This window comes from Dasypus novemcinctus, chromosome 3 (assembly GCF_030445035.2).
Source record: "Dasypus novemcinctus isolate mDasNov1 chromosome 3, mDasNov1.1.hap2, whole genome shotgun sequence".
NCBI lineage: Eukaryota > Metazoa > Chordata > Mammalia > Cingulata > Dasypodidae > Dasypus > Dasypus novemcinctus.
The window spans coordinates 62092977-62103156 of record NC_080675.1 but is presented as its reverse complement, the minus strand read 5'-3'; the positions used below and the strand labels follow the sequence as shown (position 1 = coordinate 62103156).

General features: G+C 43.7%; 1 long non-coding RNA gene across 1 annotated transcript; it reads right to left on the bottom strand.

The window, feature by feature from the left end:
- Positions 1-325: 325 nt before the first annotated feature.
- On the bottom strand, positions 326-6504 carry LOC139438659 (uncharacterized). Its single transcript, XR_011648347.1, has 2 exons — positions 5385-6504; positions 326-4864 (listed from the first exon to the last, which is right to left on the bottom strand). It is a non-coding gene; the product is annotated as an uncharacterized lncRNA (long non-coding RNA).
- Positions 6505-10180: the final 3676 nt, after the last annotated feature.

Genomic DNA, 10180 nt, shown 5'->3' with positions numbered 1-10180 from the left:
CAGATTTCAATCATATAGTGGTGTAGCAGCAGGACAAGCTACATAATTTGCAGGATCCAGTGAAAATTGAAAAACTGGGCTAGTTGAAACATTATAAAGAATTTCAAGGCGGTGACAGTAGAGCATTAAGCCAAGTGTGAGGCCCTTCTAAGGGTGTGTGTGTGTGTGAGACTGCATAGGTTGCACACCCACAAAGCTGGCCCTGTGTAACAGCTGTCAGGTCCACCAGTTCTGTATGTCATGCCATGCCCCTCCTGTTGGTAATTGCACAATTTTTAAAATTAAATCAATTGTGATACATATTAATAAAGCATAAAGCCATTCAAAGTGTTCAGTCAGTAGTATTAAGTATAATCACACAGTTGTGCACTCATCACTTCAATCATTATTAGAGCATTTTCATTATTCCAATAATAATAATAAAACACAAACAACCAAAAAAACCCTCATCACCTCTGTCTTTCTATGCTTCCCATGCCGTACATACCTGCTCTTCTGTTTCTGTCTCTCTAGTTTATTTGCATTTATATTTTATAAAGAACAGGCTTACATATGCAATATTACCCATATTTGTATTTCATATGAGGTTTCACTATCTTATACAGTCCCATGTTACATTTTTTAGCTTTCCTTCTAGTAACATACAGGACCTTAGACTTTCCTTTTCAACCACTGTCATACCCATATAATAGCTCTGCTCTCACCATTTCCATTTATTTCCAAAGATTTACAAACAACCTTTTTACCAGTTCTGCACAGATTAACACTCAACTCTCTATTCTCTACCCTCATTCTATTTTCTGGTGATCTATATTCTAATTATTAACTCCATGAGTTTACACAATATATTTAGTTCATAATATCACAATCATACAGTATTTGTCTTTTTGTGTCTGACTTGCTTCACTCAACATAATGTCCTCCAGGCTCATCCAGGTTGTCATATGCTTCATGACTTTGTTTCTTCTTACAGCTGCATAATATTCCATCGTGTCTATACACCACAGTTTGTTTATCCATTCATCAGTTGATGGACACCTGGGTTGTTTCCATCTTTTGGCAATTGTGAATAACACCACTATGAACATCCATGTACAGATGTCTGTTCGTGTCCTTGCTCTCAGTTCTTCTGGGTATATATCCAGTAGTGGCATTGCAGGGTCACATGGCAAGTCTATGTTCAACTTCCTTAGGAACTGCCAAACAGTCCTCCACAGTGGCTGTACCGTTCTACATTCCCACCAACAGTGATTAAGTGTTCCTATCTCTCCATATCCTCTCTAACATTGTAGTTCTGTCTTTTTAATAGTGGCCATTCTAATAGGTGTGAAATGATATCTCATTGTGGTTTTGATTTGCATTTCCCTAATCACAAGTTATGTCGAACATTTTTTCATGTGTTTTTTTGTTATTTGTATTTCTTTTTTGGACAAATGTCTATTCAAGTCTTTTGCCCATTTTTTAAATGTATTTTTTTAAAAAGATACTTAGATTACATAAATGTTACATAAAAATATAGGGATTCCCATATGCCCCACTCCCCATACCTCCCACATAAACAACATCCTTCATTAGTGTGGTACATTCATTACAATTGATAAACGTATCTTGGGGCATTGCCACTGAGCATGAACTGTAGCTTACGTTGTACTTTACACTCTCTCCCATGCAATTCTGTAGGCTATGGGAAGATATACAATGGCCTATATCTGTTGTTGCAATGTCAGTCAGGATGATTCCCAAGTCCCCAAAATGCCCCCATATTACACCCATTTTCCCCTCTCCTTGCCCTCAGAGCCTTCATTGGCCACTGCCTCCACATCAATGTTGTAATTTCTTCCATTGCTAGAATCACAATAAGTCTGTAGTAGAATACCAGTGAGTCCACTCTAGTCCATAGTTCATTCCCTAATCCTGAGGATTCCGGTATGGTAATGCCCACTCCACTTCTAATTGAGAGGGGGCTTCGATCCCATACAGCCAATGGATGGGACTATCTTTTTTAATCGGGTAATTTGTCTTTTAATTGTTGAATTGTAGTATTTCTTTACATATCATGCATAGTAAACCCTTATTGGATATGTGATTACTAAATTATTTTCTCCCATTGAGTTGGTTGCCTTTTCACCCTTTTGACAAAGTCTTTTGAGGTGCAAAAGTGTTTACTTTTGAGGAGGTCCCATTTATCTATTTTTTCTTTTGTTGCTCAAATGGCACAATTTTTATTTGGGGAACCACCCTTCCCTGTCTATGTGGCTTGGATGGGACTGACATCCCTATCCTTAATCCAGAGGTGGGCATGTGGTCCCGGCCTGGTCAACAAGAACAATGCACTTTCCTGGTCATGAGTGGTCCAGGGATGGGTGTGTGACCCAATCACAACCATACCCCACGGTTGTGTGCAGGAAAAAAGGTGTCTTTTTTTGCTGGCATTACTAAATTGATAGGAAATAAGCCTAGAGCCCTGGGAATCATTAATTGAGGAAATCTTGCCTGAGATAAAGCTAATACTGAAAAAATAGAGCTGAGATGGTGGGTCCATGCAGGAAGAGAGTTCTGCCAACATCTTTAAATATCTAGATTAATTTGATATCTGGATTTTTGTCTTTTCTTTATTTGTATGAACTAACAAAATCCCTTCTTGGCCTAAGCTGGGTCATGTTGAGCTTCTGTCACTTGCAGTCAAAGGAGACTTTACTAATAGAATTGGGCCTTAATTCATTTCTGTTGAATTAGGACCACCAGAGGTTGAAGGAATCTATTGTTCTATCCCCCGTTCTTCACTTGGTTTAATTTAACTTGAAAATCAGGACAGGAAATAGAATGACCCAGAGAGACTTCAACTGAGCTATTAATATGTTGGTATAATGGAGAATTTAATAGCATGTTAAGGACTTAATCTCTTACTCATGCTCATTGTTTTGTATGTACAGGGGGAAGCAGGGAAGAGAAGCATGAGATGGAAAGCCTTTTCACTTTGAAGATTTGAACATAAAATTCATATGTTCAGGGCAAATGGATGTGGCTCAACCAATTGGGCTCCTGTCTACCATATAGGAGGTCCAGGGTTCGACGCCCCGGGCCTCCTGGTGAGGGCAAGCTGGCCCACCCGGCGAGTTGGACCACGCGGAGTGCCAGCCCATGCTGGAATGCCACCCCATGCAGGAATGCCCCCCTGCATGGGAATGCCACCCAGCATGGGATAGCCACCTCATGCAGGAGTGCCGGCCAAAGCTGAGAGGTGGCACAGCAAGATGATGCAACAAGAGACACAGAGGAGAGAAAACAAGAAGACACAGCAGAACAGGGAGTTGAGGTGATGCAAGAGAGTGATCGCCTCTCTCCCACTTCGGAAGGTCCTAGGATCGGTTCCCAGAGCCACCTAATGAGAATACAAGCAGACACAGAAGAACACAGCAAATGGACACAGAGAGTGGACAACAGCGGGACTGGGGCAGGGGGAGAAATTTTTTTTTTTAATCTAAAAAAAAAATTTTTTTTAAAGTACGTATGTTTAACATGTTTTATTTTTATAATATGGAAAATAGTAAGAAAGTGTAGTATCTTAGAAAATTTGAAAAGATGTGACTCAGGCCAGTTTACCTTTCCAGAAGATTACTAGGGTGTCAGTCCCTATAGTTTAACTGTGACCAGCCTTGCCAGCCTATTATCTAAAGCCAAGCTTCAGTGAGGACAAAGTCTAAGCGAGCCCTGTTCTCTGCCACCCCTGGTCTCAGCCTGCCTGCCCCACCCCCAATCCCACTCTGCTCTGAGCTGCTTTGCAGACCCACGGGCTGTTTACTGACGTGGGCCTAACCATGCCCCTGCTTGCATCCTTTGAATCCTGAGCAAAAATCTCAGATTGCTGACTCTCCTGCCAACAGCAAACATTATATTCTGGATGTGTTGGGAGGAAAACCAAATTTTTATGCCTCCAGACAGGGTCAAAATCTTAAGACCAGTTAACTTCCTTCAAGATCTTATCACAGTCATCCTTCACTTTGCCTCCTCTGTGCTCTGCTTGATTCTCAGCCTACCACAGCTCTGTGATGACTCCACCCAGCCTTACCATCCACTGCAGCCTTCCCTAAGAACCTCATTCCATTGTGAACCCACCTCTGTGTCCTATGCCCTCAGACTCATCACTGAATCCTTTTTAGCTTCTCAAACTAGACCTTTCCAAGGAAAGCACCTGCTCCTGTAGGCTTCTCACAATTCTCATGTGGAACTTTCCATGTACCATTCCCCTCCTCCAGTCCTGCCACATGGTGGAAAGTGTCATTTTCCTATGGGTAGCTCAGGCAGTACCCTAGCTTCAACTGCTTTCACCTCTTCCGTTGCAGTGACCTTTGTCTACTTTATGCTTCAGCCAAGTTGATATCTTAGATGTTCTCAAAACTTAGAATTGAAATATTAAATTCTAATATTCCTAAAGGTGTTAAAAACGTTTACAAATTTTTAAAATGAAAACTCCTACATCCCATTTTTAAACTTCAACTCCTTGATTTTTAGCATTCATATTGTCTAACATCTGCATTTTTGCTTTATTGAGAATTCTTGTCAATGGACATTCCATTTTCTCTAAATAAACACATTCAACAAATATTGACTGACTCCACATATGTGCCAGGTACTCCCAGGCAAAGTGCACAAAGGTACATTCTAGGAGGAGGATGTTCCCGTTACCTATTGCTACATGACATCTCTCCCAAACTTAGTGACTTCAAACAACAAGCTTTCAGTATGTCTGACAACTCACTGTCAGGAACGTGGTCGAGGTGAGGTTGGGCAGCTCATATGCTCCACTGGGTGCCAGGTGGGATCACTCATCTGCATTAAGTTGATCGCTGGCTGGGCTGAAAGACTAAAGAAGGTGTTGAGGCACATTAGCCAGGGAAATGAGGAGAAGACAAGCCACAACACGACCTACAGACAACATGGCCGACAGACAACATGGTTACAAGACCTTGCTGAGAAGTTGAGTTTAACCTTGAGGCCCCAGTTTCTCTTTCTGGGACCTCCATTTAGTCCCTGATATTCTAAACAGGCCTCACCATTGGTCCCCACCATTGGTGGGATAACTAATAACAGCTGCCCCCCCCCCCCCCCCCCCGCCTTAGCATTAATGAGGGGAGGAATAATTAGCAGTTTAAAAGGTAACTGCACAAGGTAGAGCTCACTCTCTCTGCCTAAAGGAGACTGCCCCAAATCTTGGTGTGTATTTCTGTGCTTCTTTCCCCTTTCTCAATAAGCTCTGTTCTTTCCCCCATTTCCCAAATAAATTCTTTTTACTGGCCTAACTAAACTGGCGTGTCCTTAAATTCTTTTGTGCAACATAGCCAAGAACCTAGGACATTTCGCTGTCTTCAGTGTCATTCACGTACCTGTCACTTAAGTGCTCTTCCAGGTGGCCTTTCCGGTCTCCATGCAGCTAACTTGGGTTTTCTCACAGCATGGTCATCTCAGGAAATTCAGATTTCTTACATGGCAACTGGCTTCCAAAAGTGAAAGCAGAAGCTGACAAGCCCCTTAAAAGTTAGGCCCTGAGCTGGCACAACATCCTTTCTGCTGCAGTCTCTCAGTCTAAGCAAGTAATACAGAGTCAGAAGCCCAGCTTGGATTCAAGGGAAGGAGAAATAGACCCCCTCTCTTGACCGTCAGAGCAGCATGTGCCCTTCAATGAGAGAAGGAATCGATGGCAGCCATCTCTGGAGATTACTACAGAGGAGGTAGCCAATGAATACATAAATACATAGGAAAATGCCAAATAGTAATAAGAGCTACTCAGAGAATTGAAACGGGGTTATTTGACGGAGAATGCCTGAGTAGCTCCTGTAGATTGAGGGGGTGGTCAGGGAAAGTCTGACATTAATAGTTAAACTTGAAAAGCAAGACATTGCCAGCTGTATGACAATCAGGCAGAAGGAAGAGCACAAAGGCTCTAAAATGGCAATTAGCAGGGCATGCTTAAGGAATAGAAAGAAGACCCACATGTCAGGAGTTAGACAACACCAGGGTGGGTAGAAAATGAGCTCAGACAAGTAAGGAGGGCCAGATCAAGTGCATCAGGGTGAAAATGTTGAATTTTATTCCAAGAGCAATCAATGAAGGGTTTTAAGCAGAGAAGGGACATGGTATGATTCATAATTTTAAAAGGTTATTCTAGCTGCCTTGTGGAGAAGAGATGGGAAATTTCAAGCATGGAAGCAGCGGGACTGGCCAGGGGTCTACCTTGGGAGACCAGGAGAGGAGAAGTGCTGGTTGTGGAGAGGAGGGGAGGAGATAGGTTGGAAATAAGTTTGAGGGTTGGGCCAGAAGGAAATGCTGAGGGTTGAGCCTGTTCTGTCTTGGTTCAAGTCTCTTTCATGCCTGAATGGTCATTGCAAACACCTCCTGCGTGTTCCTCGCCAAAGCACCCCACACACAGCTGTCAGAGTTTGTGTTCTTCCTTAAACGGCCATTTAGAGTTTTCAAGATTATTTTAAATTCTGTATCTTTGCATACAATGTGTTCCTTCCAACAGGATCTGCCCACCCCCAAGGTTCATTTCCTGTCCCCTTCCCATACATGCCCTTTGCTCCAGCCATCTCTAACTATTTACTGTTCCCTTACCTCATCCTAGTCCATGACCCCATCCCTGGCCTGTGCTGTTTCTCCTGCCTAGAATGTTTCCTCTCCCCCACCTTCTTTCTTCATCTGCCCAACTTCTACTTGTCCTTTAAATTAAATTCAATAGCTGCAGAAAGGGAGAGATTTAAGAGAGCTGATGCTATCATGTTTGGCATTGTTTGCTCTTGGAGACTAAAAATGTGCATCATGAGGTCAAATCACAACAGAAAGATGGATTTGATAGATCCCTTTAATGAGTTCTTCCATTGTCCCAGGCCATTTCTGAGATGCTAGACTCATCACTTAAAAGGCCTTCAAGGGGGGAGAATGTATGTTCCTTTGTGCTCAAGATTCTCCAGGAAGGGTCTGGCCTCTGCACACACAATAATCAACATCATTGCTGATAAAAGTATAAATTCCTGGAAGAATGAGTATTCAGGTTGCCTTTCCCTCCCCCAGACAGTCTCTGGGAAGATCTGAAAGTCTGCCACGTGATGTTTAAAGGTCAGTACACTAGATGCTGCTGACTTCACACTACAGACGTGGTCCTGCCTTGCCCCTGAACGTCAGACTGTCATATCCAATGGCCCAGTGGACTTCTCTACGTGGAGGTACTCAAAGTTAATAGTCTAAAATCAACCTCATCATCTGTCTTGTTCCCAAATACCCATGGCTGGGGGTCCACCAGTGATCTGAGTCACCAATGAATATTTCTTTACTTCACTCCTTTTTATTTATATTGCCAGGATTCTTGTCCTCAGCTTCTCTGGACTGCACAACCACTGTCTCCCAGCTCCTGTCCTTGTCCTCTGGTTCCCAGGGGATCTCACTGAAATTTAAATCTGATTTTGTCCCTCCCCAATCTGAAATCCTTTAGTAATAGGTCAGAAGATGCTGTAAAACTTTAACTTGCTCCTTAAAAACTGCAGATTCCTGAACCCCTCTCCAGACCCAATCCATTCAAGGCTCTGCTGGTGAGGCCAAGAGATGTACATTCTTAGTGAGTGCCCAAGGGATTCTGATAGCAGTGGGACTATGTCCACTCTTTGAGATACACTGTGATCCACATGATGAGTCCAGCCTTCATCATTTACATTAGCAGGCCTTCCTTATGTGATTCTTGCCCTCTTGGGAGAGGTCCTGCCCATCTCTCCTACCTCATCCAACCCCTCCCTACACACCCTGCTGTACCATAAGCCAGGGCCATGGCTTCCCAAGCTTTCCATACTACTTTTCACCTTAGGCTTTTGCTCTATTTTTCTCATTGCCCGGAATGTCCTTTCTTTTTCAGTGGAGTATCTCTTATTCAAACTTTATAACTCTGCTACTCAAATCATCAGCATCACTTAGGAACTTATTAGAAATAAGGAATCACAGACCTTACCCCAGACCCACTGAATCAACCCCAAGGTGATTCCTATGAACATCAAAGAATGAGAAGCACTGCTTTATAACTCAACTCAAGAACCACCACTTTCAGAAAGTCTACCCAGACATGCACATATCCATCAGATATCCCTCCAGGATAACATTGGGTATCATTACCTCTATAAGAGTAACGCTGAAAAAGTTAGGTTTCCTTAATCTAGTCACAAAGAACTGTAAGATTTAAAGTACGGTCCAAAGAGGAATTTTAATTCCTAGGCACACCCAAAGGCAAAGGATCTTTCCTTTCTCGCTCTTGCAGATCCATCCTCTATCTTGGTACCTCTTCCCCCTTTCCTCTCTGCCCATGCTCAGACCCACAGGAGGGGTACCCAGCATACCAGATCTTCCTGCCTTACGTGGTCTATTGAGTGATGTAGTTTTTCAGTCTTGTCTGTTCTTCCCCTGAGAACCTGGCTATGTGGCTTTGTCTCTTCTACCCTCACAGAGTAGGGCAGGGGGAAGGAGTGAAGTGGGAAGTACCTGATGCTTTTGGTGGGTTCTAAGCCCCAGGTTATAGTAGAAATGTTTCTTTATGTAATCATCTTTCCCTCCTTGAATAGAGATTGCCTGGTTCATTGCTATATACCCAACATCTTGGGATAAATATAAATAGATTAGATACAGATAGATCGATCGATCGATCGATCGATAGATAGATAGATACTTCAGAGGATGGGGAAAGTGGTGGATTAGGAGCCAAAGGTCTCTTCTCATACCCGGCTCTACCACTGACTAGTGACGTCACCTGGGCACCTCTAGTTCTTTATCTGTCAAAGGGAGATAATAATTCTTCCTAGTCCATGTCACACTTTCCCTAAGGTGTTTCTACCCAGCCATGACTAGACTTGAATGTGATGCCACACACACACAAACACACACACACACACACACACTCCTACTCTGTGCCATTCATCAGCCAAAACAAAAGAGAGCAAAGTCCTGGGTCAGCTGTCTGCCAGCTGCTGCCCTGAGTGTCAGCCAGAGCTCCAGACTGGCCAGCGAGGTGGAATCTCTTGGCATTTCCACTAATGTCTAGACCGGAGATTGCCCTTCTGGGGCAAACTGGGCATCTGGTACATGTGGAAGTTCTTCCTGAGCAGTGCCCAGAGCCATCAGCATGAACAGAGGGACACTGACCATCCAGGGAGCTCAGCCAGAGGAACCCTGTGCTTGCTTTAGCAGAAGGGTGAGGGGCTGAGGGCTCTAGAGCAAGGACATCAGGGCTATCTTCATTTTTTTCTGTTTGAGTGGATTAGAGGGCAAGAGGGTTCACAAATGGGTACGAGGTCAGGGTTCACAGATTTTATTTTTTTGAATGGTTAGAACTCTTAGGCATAAATGAGATCTTGAAACTGGATTATTCTTTCCTCCCCCATTATTTTATTAACAGCATCCACCCAGAGTATTATGTACTTGGCTTATGTTATCTTATTTAACTCTCTTTTCACAGGGTTGAAAATGAGGCCGAGGAGCTCATGTGATTTTCAGAGCCCAAAGTAGAACCCAGGGCTCCTGACTCCCGACTCGGCTTCCCTCACTCTGTCAGCCTTTCCCAAAGCATCCTCAGTAGGGTGCTAAGTCAGAGGGACCTCAGGGACAAATGACTTCTGTGGCCAAAAGATTTTGGTAACATCGTCACGTCATGTTCCCCTCGGTATCATAATGCTATCAGCTGGATGTCGCAGAATACCCCCTGGCCTGAACAACGAAGAAACATTCCAGGAAAGCAGAGGCAGTGCCGTTCCAGGGGTGTAAACGCAACGGATAACGAGGGCAGGGCTGCGAATCAGCTTCCTTGAGACTTTCAAGGTGGTCCCCTCATAACTGCCATGTGACTACAGCAGCTCCAAGGCTCACATCTTCACACAACCGTGTCCAAAGACTGGAAGAAGGAAGTACTCAGCTTGTGTCTTGTTTTAAGAGCAAGGAAGACTTTTCTGATTTTCCTTACATCCTAAGGGCAGCCTGCGGCACATGCCCCTACCTGAAGCAATCGTCCTCAAGGGGGATGTCTCAGCCTTATCAACACTCCTCCTGGAACTGGGCAATATCCCCCAAAGCACACAGGTATCATAACTGAGCAAAATCCAAGTTATTTTAGCAAAGACATCGTTTAGGGGCTAAGACTGTCATTGCGTAGGGA